The sequence below is a fragment of the Poecilia reticulata genome, linkage group LG14 (assembly GCF_000633615.1).
Source record: "Poecilia reticulata strain Guanapo linkage group LG14, Guppy_female_1.0+MT, whole genome shotgun sequence".
NCBI lineage: Eukaryota > Metazoa > Chordata > Actinopteri > Cyprinodontiformes > Poeciliidae > Poecilia > Poecilia reticulata.
In genome coordinates, this window is record NC_024344.1 from 2,691,855 (window position 1) to 2,705,990 (window position 14,136).

The window sequence follows — 14,136 nt, forward strand, 5'->3', positions numbered from 1 at the left end:
TCTAACATAAATAAAATCATTTTTACCACAATTTTGTTTTTATTCCTTATTTATTTTACTGTCTCCATTTATCARTCAGTTTTGTTTATGTAAACTCTGATTGGGTCTACTGCATTAGAGATCTGGTTCACTTAAACAGGTGTCCCTTTGAAGTCAGAACTTTGTGGTCAGGATAACTTTGCAATCACAAGCTTCCTCTTCTTGCCTCCTAACTGCTTCTGCCATCATGAAACATCTGTATGCAAATTTATGGGAACAGATTGAGACTGCATGGATACCTTCGAGCATAAAATGTCACATTCATGCGATGAATTTTCATCAGCAGCTCCTATTTTTAGAGCAGGGTCACACTAAAAGTATTACATTATGTTTAATGCATCTATTTTGGATGGTCTAAGTTAGCTTATTTCTTCCTTCATTCCTTCCTTYCATCCTTCTTTCTGTTCTTCTGCCCATTTTGCCTTGTATCTGTGCATCTCCCTTCCTGCCTGTTTCCTTCACTGAGCCAGGCAGGCAGCAGTGCTTTGGCATTTAAATGTTGCTCTCTTGGCACTAAGTGATTCAAAGAGGGAAAACTTCTCACACACCATTACAGCGCCTCCTACTCATTAACATAACATAACTGATCCATGCGTTCATGTTATCTATGCCAAATTCTGACCGTACCATCTGAATGCGGCAGCAGAAATTAAAACTAATGGGCAAACCAGGTGATATTTTTCCATTTCTCTCTTAACTGGTCAGCTGGAAGTGTGTGAAGATCCCAGTAGACCCCAGACTACAGAAATACTGAAAACTGCAAAGGAGCTGAAACAAAGTTTTTATTTAAGTCAAGTCTAAAACCCATGTGATCAGAGTTGTCTTTGATAATAATAACTGGAACATTAATCAATATATTTKATGTATATTTGTTGATGTTTATTCTTGATGATTCTGATTATGGCATTTGACAAACTGTATTGTTTTTTTGTGTCASTTGTTTTTATCATGAAAAGCTTTTTGAACCATCTTGTTGCTAAAATGTGCTATAAAGATGAACATGAACTGACTTAAACCTTCTTCCGTTTCAGCCAAGTATTTTGGGAGTTTTCCTGCAGTTTGGTGTACGGAGAAAAATTTATTGTGGCACATCAAACACTCATTACCCCCGCTGCGCTAGAATTAACCMAACACAAGCACATTAAGGTGATGAACAAGACAATAAAACAGATCTGAGGAATGTGTCGTGCTTCCATCCCTAATGCTGGATGCATTAGAAAGATTGTTACAGCCCAAAGTTAATCTCCCTTGCTTTGCAAGCACATGGGAAATCTTTCTCTGAATTGTTGTAGAAGGATTAGGTGTGATATTATGAGCAACTTTAATGAATCAATTTAAGTATTCCTAAGAAGTAGAAAAATAACCTAATGCACTTGTATTTCAAGCTTGATGTTCATMATGACTGACAAAATAAGTTTATACAGATCCAAACTACACAATGCATACAGCTGATAGATACATAAAGTTGATGTAGCTGATAGAAAACAACATCTCAAGAAACCTGGCACCTTAAAATCACTGAAACATCAGGGGAACATTGCTGACAATGGGCTGTTTTGTAATGTTCTGCCWCAGTACACCCATATTTTTCATGCCACTTCACTCCAATAATTAGAAACACTTCAGGAACAATATGYASCTTAATCACACACTATTACATTTTCAGAAAAAGTAAAAACTAGTTGTAATTCAGGAGGGTTGGAGGACATATTTATCAAACCTTGCAGCATTATATAGTATTTAAATTATTTGCCTCTAACTGACAGACATGCTTGAACAGAGAGCCTCTGTCAGGATTACCTGAAGAACCTGTGACAGAGCATTTCTTCCTCTTTCATGRCTTTATTTTTTCTTCTATTACACTCATTGATTTTCTGGGCTCCATCCACATCTAGTAAGAGGGCACAGGGCACAGGTGTAGTGAAAAATGATTCATTCTATTCCCACTTGACTTACCCTGGAGTAAATGACATACAATGGACCACAGCGACTTTATCCAAGATAATACCTCTTGAGGTTTTCTGGATTTAATATAAAATGTTAAAGTCTTACCTGATGCTCAGAAAAAGTTTATGTTACTAAAAAAAAATTAAAAATATGGCTGAAATTAGGTAATCATATCAAGGTGTGCTCTGGTACCTGGTCCTAATATCAACAACAAATGCTTTAAATCCTGTATATTCCAAGGTGTAGTCTCCAGGCATTCAGTTTGCATTTTTTTTTCTCAGATAAGACTTTAGCTTCATCAGCTTTGCATAAAAACACACATACTACAGCCTTTAATTCCCCATAATGATAAAAAGAAATCACAAGCACATCCATAAAAAATATTCTTGATATTTTCCTGCAACCTCAGTGGAATCAGAGCTTTCTTAAAGGGATTCGTTTACGTCCATGGGACTTGTTTCTTATTGAACCTACTGATTACTCAAACCAAACTATCATGAACTGTACTTGTTTCTTTTCTAGAACTTTGTGGTTTCTCTCCTGGATTTTTTATAGAAATTACCAGATTAAATAACTATTTAAATCGTGTTATTGATATATGTATTTAATTATTAAGTGTATTCTGGAGTAGAGAAAATWACATCATCATAATCAAGAAACATGCAATASACTCAACAATCTCTAAAAGCCCTCATGAACATTTAGTAACAAAGCATTACCTGCTTTAACCTGCATATCTTAATGTGTTAAAAATAGATATTTTATCTAAATTACCAGAATTTTGTGCTTCTAAAATCTGAAATANGCATACAGCTGATAGATACATAAAGTTGATGTAGCTGATAGAAAACAACATCTCAAGAAACCTGGCACCTTAAAATCACTGAAACATCAGGGGAACATTGCTGACAATGGGCTGTTTTGTAATGTTCTGCCWCAGTACACCCATATTTTTCATGCCACTTCACTCCAATAATTAGAAACACTTCAGGAACAATATGYASCTTAATCACACACTATTACATTTTCAGAAAAAGTAAAAACTAGTTGTAATTCAGGAGGGTTGGAGGACATATTTATCAAACCTTGCAGCATTATATAGTATTTAAATTATTTGCCTCTAACTGACAGACATGCTTGAACAGAGAGCCTCTGTCAGGATTACCTGAAGAACCTGTGACAGAGCATTTCTTCCTCTTTCATGRCTTTATTTTTTCTTCTATTACACTCATTGATTTTCTGGGCTCCATCCACATCTAGTAAGAGGGCACAGGGCACAGGTGTAGTGAAAAATGATTCATTCTATTCCCACTTGACTTACCCTGGAGTAAATGACATACAATGGACCACAGCGACTTTATCCAAGATAATACCTCTTGAGGTTTTCTGGATTTAATATAAAATGTTAAAGTCTTACCTGATGCTCAGAAAAAGTTTATGTTACTAAAAAAAAATTAAAAATATGGCTGAAATTAGGTAATCATATCAAGGTGTGCTCTGGTACCTGGTCCTAATATCAACAACAAATGCTTTAAATCCTGTATATTCCAAGGTGTAGTCTCCAGGCATTCAGTTTGCATTTTTTTTTCTCAGATAAGACTTTAGCTTCATCAGCTTCGCATAAAAACACACATACTACAGCCTTTAATTCCCCATAATGATAAAAAGAAATCACAAGCACATCCATAAAAAATATTCTTGATATTTTCCTGCAACCTCAGTGGAATCAGAGCTTTCTTAAAGGGATTCGTTTACGTCCATAGAACTTGTTTCTTATTGAACCTACTGATTACTCAAGCCAAACTATCATGAACTGTACTTGTTTCTTTTCTAGAACTTTGTGGTTCCTCTCCTGGATTTTTTATAGAAATTACCAGATTAAATAACTATTTAAATCGTGTTATTGATATATGTATTTATTTATTAAGTGTATTCTGGAGTAGAGAAAATTACATCATCATAATCAAGAAACATGCAATACACTCAACAATCTCTAAAAGCCCTCATGAACATTTAGTAACAAAGCATTACCTGCTTTAACCTGCATATCTTAATGTGTTAAAAATAGATATTTTATCTAAATTACCAGAATTTTGTGCTTCTAAAATCTGAAATAYGCATGCAAAGYGTTCCTCAGGAGTATTTTTAAAGTTAGTGCAATCCCTTTATCAAAGTCGGAGTTCATCTATCTCCAAAGGTTTGCCCTTTAGGTAAGRTCTCACCTTTTGCCCACACCTTCACACAGTGACGATCAGTAATCAAGCAATATTGCAGGTTGTCATGTCCCCTCTGTGTAGAAGGCACATCTTATGGTCGCAAAAAAAAAATAAAAAATCATCACTATCTTCCTAGGTTGAATGAATTGCCTTTCAGAGAGGTTTGTTCAATTTAACAAACTCTTTTAAAACACTTGTTCATGCAGAAGACAGCATCTAATCTGTCCTGACGATTAGATGCTCATTAAGGACTGTCAGTCTGTCATGTTATTAAAGTGGAGGGTCATTTTTATCACCATCTGGTTATAGAGGAGAGCAGTCTCTCTGCTTTCTTACATTGTTAATAAAAGTGATGAGGGTGGCAAACAGTGTTGCATGTAACGGCCGATGTTCTGTCAGATGGCTCATCTAACWTAGTGCTCGAGGAAAAGTACAATTTTTTTTGCTTTTACTAACAAGAGTGTGTACATAATAACTACATGAGCTCTGCTTCTGTTTAGAGAAAAACATATTGATGACAATGGAAGCATTTAATGTGTAAATCAGGTCGTTAAACATTATTCCCTCATGTATTTGGAAACATCTCATAGTTGCATGAAAAGGCGATGTACATTGAAACACTTTTTTCTGTCTACGTCACAGAGTAGATAAAGTAGAAAGAGGATATGACGGATCCTGTCACACGTTTAGTTAATTAGAAGCATAGCATATGACTGAACAAAATTATTATTAGTTATAATCAAATGGCTGAGAATTTTTTTTTTTAAATCCAATCAWTGTTTTTATTTTTGAATTACGTACATCTGTGCAGTTTTATGTAATAAATTACGTAGTTCACAGGGTTGATTTAGTTGGCGACCTTTTATAATTTAGTTTAACAAAGTAGAAGATTCTCTCAGATTCATCATTTCGGAAAAAGGGAAATATGTTGTAGAGACACAWTTTCCTAATCTTTACAAAAAGACTGTGGATTAACAAATACATGAAATAATTGTGCTGTTTTTACTATTCTTYGTATTAACATTTTTATAGAGAAGAATACTTTCACATTTAAAGCTGAGCCAGGATAAAACATACATTTTAACTTTTGTGGTGTTGATTGCAAACAATGATGGCTTCCTTATGTGAAAGCTTATACCTGAAACATTAAAAATATTTTCATAATCTTATTGATGGGAAATAAGTCATCACCAATTCCTCATTACTTCCATTCTCAAATTATGAGTAACTACTAACAACTAATTACTAAATAGTCATTGTCTAAAAAAATGTCATATCTTAGAGCTAGAAAACCAAAACATTTGGTTTAAAATGAAAAAGCAAAACCATAATGGAGGCTTTTGCAGATATTGATAGCGTAAAAATACTTCAGCATAATTTTACCCAAATGAAAGTAAAAAAAAATAGCCATCCAAGAAATTACTTAGGAGTAATACAGATTTGGTTGAATCTGTATTACTCAAGTACTAACTGATCATAACATCTAATTTAATATCTTAAAACAATGGAATCAGACAGACAAATAATCAATACAAATAAATAACAAATATCATCACAAAATAACACATTTTAAACAGAAGAAACCCTTTTCTGGGTTAGGGTTAGGGTTAATATACAGGAATATACAGGAATTAAACCACAGCGCAAAAGTACCAGCATTTGCTTGGGTTGCTCCTCATCYGTCTCTGATTTGTGTATAAAGCTACCGCATGCTTCCATCAAAATAGTGCGCCTCTTGCTTCACACCTCCTGTCTCGCCACTTTCCATTAGCATTCCCTGGTCAGGCAGCAGTATGAAAGTGAGGTACACACCTGCCACAGTCAGAGTCTAAAGCCTGTCGCTTCACACCRACTCACTTAAGTTTGGCTCTAGCAGGTTGGATAGTTGTTTACCAGGCTAGCTTTCCCTTTAGATTGATGGATAACAGGCTGGCCAGCTGATTGACTGTCCAGCTTGCCAGCTTGTTATATAAGTCCATGGTTGGCTGTATAATTGCCTCCAGGGCGAACGGGTCATTTTCGTTCTCTTTCATCCTGTCGCCTCTTTTGTTGCCCTCCTTTGCTCCGTCTCCACACCTCTGCACCCCCCGTCGCACCCCAACCAAAACCAAACAGCAGCTGTACCAGAGGTAAGAATGTCAGAAACTGTGCTCCCTTCAGTTTTCAGACAGGTTCCTAGAATAGAACAGCATTCACAGCGTGCAGAGTGGAAGCTAAACCCCAGAGGCTACTCGCTTCTCTCTGACATCCTCGATTCAGGAGCGGTGGTACAGAGCTAGCTGCCACAGTCGTCCACACAGAGCAACAGACAGTGTCACAGCTAAATTATAAACAAAAAGGAGTGAAAGTGGGAGTACTTCCATCAATAACTTAGAGAAGCACATGCATTTAGAGATGCAAGATTAATATTTACATACACACATTAACACTTGTATGGTTAGAGCAACAGATCAAGCTAGATAAGATTTCACCCTTTCTTTAATTTTACATACAGACTTATTTATTGATAAACGCCAGCTGAAAATCTCCTTTTGGTTCAACTTTCTAAAAAAAATCAGGGTAGAGAAGCGCAAAGGATGATTTTGTACATTTGACTAAAGTGGAAGGAATCAAGTTGTTATGTTTTGGAATCATTGTCTTAATTTTCCTGATATGAATTATCTAGATTTAGAATTTCAGTCTTCATGTGGATCAGTTGCCCATTGTCCTTGATGTCTAATTTGGATTAATATGGTGCATGTGAATTAGTAATTAGTCTGYCATCTGAYAGCAGTTAGTGTGACCAATGAATCAATATAAGTAATATAAATGCAGTCCATTTGCTCTTTACCACAWATTGTGTATTCCAGAGRTGCTTTGATTGTTCTGATGAATTTTAAATCTYTAGTTTTTGTAAAGCTTTTACCTTTCCACACTGATTTAGGTGATTCTGAAGTATYGTTAAGAACCATATTAAAAGGAAGATATGAGAGCAACACTAAAAATGTCTCGACTTCTCGCCATGAGTGGTCATTAATAAATTACATTAGGAGCACAGGCAACGGTGCGTGARAAAGAAGTCACAGTAGAAAAGGGTTTTAAACTATTTTTAAACTAACACAGTTAATTTATAGTTGACATTTTTGACTGTCTTTAAGTTKTTTACTATTTGTTAGCTTGGATAACTTTGCTATAGCAGCAGTTTTTATGAGATACCCATAAAAGGGGGGAATCAGGTATAACTTATCTCTCACCCAATGTAAAAATTTAAGGTTTTATTTTTTCTGATTCGGGAACCAGTAAAAAAAAAATTGTCAGCATGGTGAAAAACATAAACAAACTGGGTATTTCAAAACTGGATTTTTTTTTTTTTTTTTCCTCACATTAAATCAAACTAAGCATTTTCTACTTTAGACTTTTGTGAGATTACCWAAATTATTTCATTTAGCTTGAAAGCCAATAAATAACTTTTTATAGAGTCTTCTATTACATCCTTGAAAGTTTGAGGTTTATATATACTAAGATAAATTTGCTTTTAAAGAATTTGGCTTATAAGCTTATAAAACATATCTTTATACGGTTAAAAGGAATMTGCTACCATGTTAAAGAACTGCATGTAAATTTCTGGCTTCGWAGAAAATAAAACAAAATGCCGTACGAGTTACTCTATTGTTTCAAAATAGAAATTATTTTGGTAAGGTAAATTGACTTGAAACAGAAAAAGTTCATTCTGATATAATGATGAAAAATCAGAAGTTAATGTGTATTTTTATATTGTAGATGTAAACATCTGGTTTTAGTTGTGCTTCTTCGTCGGGTTACAAATGCTAYAAGGCTGAAGCAAAGCTAAATTTTAGCTACAAGGCATATAACATGATTTGTATCCATGAGATTATGATAGAAGGAGGGATACTTGCATTAGGACTGTTAGAATAACTTCACACTTCTGGGCGTCAACAACAAATCTTTTTTTCTTACTGTTAATCTTTCATTTCTTCCTGGGGCTTATGAATTAATCTAATGTTGTGCAACAATATAAAATCTGCTAGCACATGATCGACCCCATGTACATCAGACACCCCAGCATCTGAATCAGAAGGAGACGTCTACTTTAAAGATAACAAACAGGCAATCTCCAAAACTGTAAATATGACCTGTATCTTCAGAATCCCCTGGGTGATCCTCAGATGTTAACAACTCTTGTCATATTACGTTGGCCTTTGAAAGGTCACACATAGCAAATTGCCCTTGCAACAGAACGAAGAGGGCYAAACAGGCTTTGTCAGACTGACAAAGCAGGCAGCGACCACCCTCAGGTCATCTTGCCTTTAATGTGACGCAGCAGTGAAGAGTTCTGCTGACTCTCAGGGATGCACAGTGTGTAGGACTCTGACTGGCAGCCAGACTCTCTTGTGGAAGACTGCTGTGTGGGAGGGTTCCTCCCTCCACCCTGTGACTCATATACGTACATTCATCCATGCAAGGACATCTGACCCTGTGAGAGAAAATGTGACTGATTAAATCCCTTAAGTTATTGTATGCAGATAGTTGTATGTAGAATGTGACGGACACATTTTACTGAATGGTTTCGGYCTTTTTTTGGTGTCTGCATCCCTGATTTAAATATTGATCTCTGTCTGGGGTAAAGAGATTTTAGATGGAATTGTACATTTTTATATGTAATCATCTTAATAAAAGTCAGTCTTTATTAGTTTCCTGGTAAATATTTACTTTGTAATTTGACAAAAAAATCAGAGAGGTGTTTTATTTMTTTTTCTTTTTCTTTTTGTATTTTGGACATTRATTTGATTAGTTTTATTTATAGCATCAGTGTACACTAAGAAATTTCACTTTTGTTTGATATTTTTTCCCCTTTTTGTACTTTTGTAGAGCATTGGATTTTGGTTACTGTGCTTTACTTACTACTCAGTAATTATTCATTGATCCCTATGTTTGATTGTGATTACTCATTCAATCTTTCTTCTTCTGCTGTTCTTTCAAGTTTTTAGATTTATCAGCTTCTTTTCACTTTGTTACTCAGGGTTCTATTTGTTATTTCAGTAATCACCTTTTCAGTACATTAATCTCACTGTTTCCTCAGCTTCTTGCCAGTTCCTCTGGTTTTGTTCCCAAGCTTTCCTCACAGGTTCCAATCTTCACCACTTTTGGTATTTTGAAGGACTCTGAAGTACTTGTACGTTCATTAATGTTTTCTTACTCACCTCGGTACCCATTCCTCCTGCATTTGTGTCCTCATCACAAAGCATTATAACAGTACGGTTGTCAAAATAAATGTAAAAATCTAAAACTTTTCAATCAAACCAAAATACAAGATGTGAAGTGAAAAAACACACAACAGGTTTTGCAAAGAGTTATCTTTTCCAACAATTATAAAATCAAACGTCTAAATGATGCTCTTGTGATTAGGTAAAAAAATATATATTTTACAGTTCAGTCTTTCAGGGTTTCAGTTCATTTTTTGTCAAAAGTGATTGAAAGTTTCTCCATCTTATGATGTAACCCACAACTTTCCTAGAGAGTCATATTAATATAATGACCTACAAAAGTTTCATGGTCACTAGAAATGGACAATTGTAAGCTAGGATTATTTTTTTGTTTMATTTGTTTTGTTTTAATATGTTCTGATATTAAATTGTTTTGTTGGGGTTAGGAAATGTTCCAGATGCAATAATGTCTGGACTGAGGAAAGTCATTCCAGCTGATAGAGGAGAAGATCGTCTCTCTCACTGCCAGAGAAATGTAATTGTCAAAGGGACATAACATTTTATGGCCCTCCAACTCATATAGCACTTCTATGAGGCCATAATCACTCCAGATATGTTTGAGAGAATAGCATCTCTCTGGCCATCCAGTGTGATTAAACATCAAGGCAGGAGCTCTGAGAAAGCAAAAGCTTAACATGSTTCTGGATCTCTGTTCTCGCTACCGTTCATTTTTACTATAAAACCCCTAAAGACAGAGTCTCCAGTAAAAACTYGCATCAAAATTTTGAAATAGCTTATGAATTTACAGTTTTAATTAACTTAAGGTGCTGAAGGTGAAATTTTCATGTTAAAAAAACAACTTAATTTGATAAATAGCTGTTTGGAAACACACCAGCTTCAARGACGTTATAAAACAAATTTCTGATCCAATGCACACATAGATTTGAAGTTCATATTAGCAGTCGGTCATTTTTAGGTCAACATTTCTCGTTTTAAATAGTTAATTATATTTCTGAGAATTATGCAACTAAACGTAGAGCAAAAGTGTCACTCAAAATCAAAATGCAAACATAGGTCACATATGTTGTTGTATTACTAAAGTCACCATTAATCCACTTTAAACCACTTCCTGCAATTAATTTCTGCTTTATAAASCCCAAGTTCTCGCTTCAAGTTTTTGTTTTTTCCTTCTCAGTTTTAGGAGTGCTTAAAACAACCTTCTTTTTTGGCAATGTCACCACCAAAGTTCCACAGCCTAAAATACATATGCATGCAAATATTGACACTCTCATCCTGGCAGAAGCAAGTGTGACAATCTGGCACAACAGTTGCAAAATTGGACAGAAGGTCACATTTCACTGCTGCAGAGTTTGACAGTGAAGAAGTGTTTTTTTKTTTTTTTYCCCCCTTTACAAGTCTCTATGGATCAAGGTGCATGTGTGGAATAGCAACAAGGTTGATACTAATAATAAACAATAACAATCTTTAGTGCTTGTAGAATTTTAATGAAATGAGCTCATTAACAGTTTAGTAAACCCTTCAGGAAACATTGTGACTGCAGACGAGTTTTGTGAATCTCCAGAGTTTTGTGTTCACTCTAAAAGGGAATGTAAAAGCAACAACCCAGACTGAATATTTGTGTTACTCAGCTGTAGAAGTAAAACATATTTTATTTCTAAACTTGTTTAAAAGTGCCAGAGGCTTTAAGAAACTGTTGCAAATCTAGTGTTGGAAGGTTTGGAGACAAGGTTTAATATTAGGACACTTGGTATTGATATTGTGAAGATAATAGTAAATATGTGTACAACTAATTGTATCCGATGCTGTTGATTATTTTAGATTTAGTGGAACAAAGAGCTGCTGCTAACATTGTTAATATTAATTGGCAATAGTGAGTTTCCTCACTGATGCTTTAAGTTAATTGTGGTTAGCCTACGATTTTGACGTGTTAATTGTGCTGTCATATACATACATACAAATCCCTTTTTTTCCTCCTTTTTTGATCATATGATTTCATAGCATGAACCCACTCATCAATGCTACCCTCAGTGATGCAATCATTCCTAATGAGCCACAGAAAACGGGGAATAAACCCCAGCAATCACATAAAGTTATACAAGTGAATCTAAAAATAGACTTCATCCCACGGCTATGTTCTCACACATCATATGGCTTTGCCAGTAAGCAGATCACATGTTTTCAGATTGTAAAAACTCACTGAAGATTTGTAAGTCTCCCACTTGTCCATTTAGCTTTTTTCCCATTGGTTTTGTTAAGCAACACTTCAAATTCTCCCCTGCTGAAATTTGAGTAGGTTGTCTGATTTTTTTGTGGCGGTATATTCTAGTCATATGCAGAAACATCCGGAGCTCAACAGTTAAAMAAATTGTTCAACGAACAATCACAGCATGAGTTTCATTTGCAATTCCTTTACAATGTAGTGCTGCTTATTTTCTTGGCGGTACCCTGCAGAACATAGATGCTTCCCATGTGCCAAAAGCTTATCAGCTTGTGCTGGTGCTGAGCCTATGACTGGAAGCGATAAAAGTGGATGAGAATATGAGGGAGCAACACAGTGGTAATATGTGTGTGTGTGTGTGTGTGTGTGTGTGTGTGTGTGTGTGTGTGTGTGTGTGTGTGTGTGAGTTTACATGAGAATAGGGAGAGCATCTGTGTCTTTGTTGCTCTGTGTGTGTCAGATGGAAGAGGGGAAAGGGGATGAAGGCACTGCAGGGGCCAGCTCTTATTTTTACTGTCTATCGCGTTGACATTTCTGAGGTAGGAGAGGTGCTACGATGGCACCAAGAGTTTGTGTGCAGCAGACACGGCAGATTCTGTGAAATTCTGTGGCTGCACAGTTTCCTCGTCCTCCCTTAAGAAGAGGTGATTGAGTTGCATCACCAGGATGTTGCACTCAAGCACATGTTTCTGCTCCCTCTTGATAAACGCATCACACCCTTACTTAAGCATGCAAAACACACTTCTTCAGCCACACATATGCAAACACCTCCTCCTGAGCGCTGCAGGGTTTCTGTTCTGTAAACAGGTGTTGGAGCAGTATGGCAGCATTTTCTAGTAGTTCTTCCTCCCCGTGGCATCATTTGCAATTTTAAAAATGCACTTATTTTCAACTCACTCTTTTCCAAAATAACACAAGCAAAATGGGACTTTTGCATTTTAAATGGCAATAAATATTTATGTATTTACTTTGTGTTGTATTTTAGGAACCCAGCTAATTTAAAGCAGCCTGCTTTTGCGTGGTGTTACAGCGTCCAATAAATTGTTCCTCTGTTAAAATGTATTGATATAGTGACACCTGCTGGARACATAGAAAACTTTTCATCACAATAATCAGGTTTTTATTTTCAAAATCATTCTTATCAATAGAGGTGAGCTTTATTATTATTGACTGAAGYGTCAGATGTATGTTCACAACATGATTACAAACAGATTCTTAAAATGCACGTCCATTACTGTAAACCACTACCTATAATAAGCACACATAGAAAGCAGACTGCRCATTCTCCTTCCCTTTCTAGCCTGTTGTATTCTATAACTCCTGCTGCAGGACTTTGAGGACTTAACGTATTTAAAATTTATTATGATGGGAAAAAATCAAACTTTTAACAAACTCCTGAAGAGAATACTGACCTTTCTGCAAAAATTGAGCAGAAAGTGAGATTGGTCCTCTTCACTCTACTTTTGATGCTTTCCCCTTTAGAAAGAAGCACAGCTGTACCCACTGCTCCCCTTCTATTMTTTTTTATACTTGGACATTCCTTATGTATTTGTTCTAACAGGTTACTGCATGGTGAAGAGCTCACTAGTATAGATCTTAAAAAAGAAGGCAGAACAATTAAGMTGCAGCTTTCACGGATGTCGCTTTCTTTTTTTTATTTCAGCACGTATTCTCAAGCATAATGACTTATCAACTTATCCCAATCTTTAATAATTTGTTGAAGGACAAATTTAGTTGYCAATCATTGGCCAACAGTCTTTTGTGAGTCATAATAAGAGTCAAAATTGCCAATTGTTGTCAACATTATCACCTCATTCAGTGTCTCTCTTTCAATCATACATAACATGGCTCAAATCTAGTGACAATGTTTTTTCTTAAATCTTCCCCAAATTGCAAAGTTATTATGACACCATTTCAAACCAAATTTGAAATGGTGTCATAGTAACTTTGCAATTCAGCAGTTCTGTAGGTCTTTTATTACTGCTGAGGTCTGTGTGAAACTGAAGGGTGACAGGGTGCTGACATGTTTCACCATATGTCTGATGTGGTCTTTCAGATTTGCCCGGAAAAATCTGAAATCCATGTGATTAATCCTGAGTCCAGTCAAAAACGCTCTTTCAATCTGCCCGCCAGGATTAGTGGGTGGCCAGTATTAAATGCAGAGAGGAGATCTGCAAACTGAACAACTCGCCCATGTGTTGCACAAGCCTCCAGGCAGATATGCACAAACATTGTCTGCTATAGGAAAACTGAAAAGGTCCAGGTTGCACACMCAAAGCGTGATTATTTCTATATTAATCTTTTTTGTTTATGGAAATTTTGTGTTGCTTAGGGGAAATGTTGTACTCACCAAATATTTCATGCTTGCACAATATAGATTTATATCCCATCCAGTCTTATGCAAAATTATTTATGCAAATTTTCTTTTGACCTCAAAATACTGAGCTCCATATCATGTTATTGTGGCTCTGGCTGTTTATGGTTTGTCCTT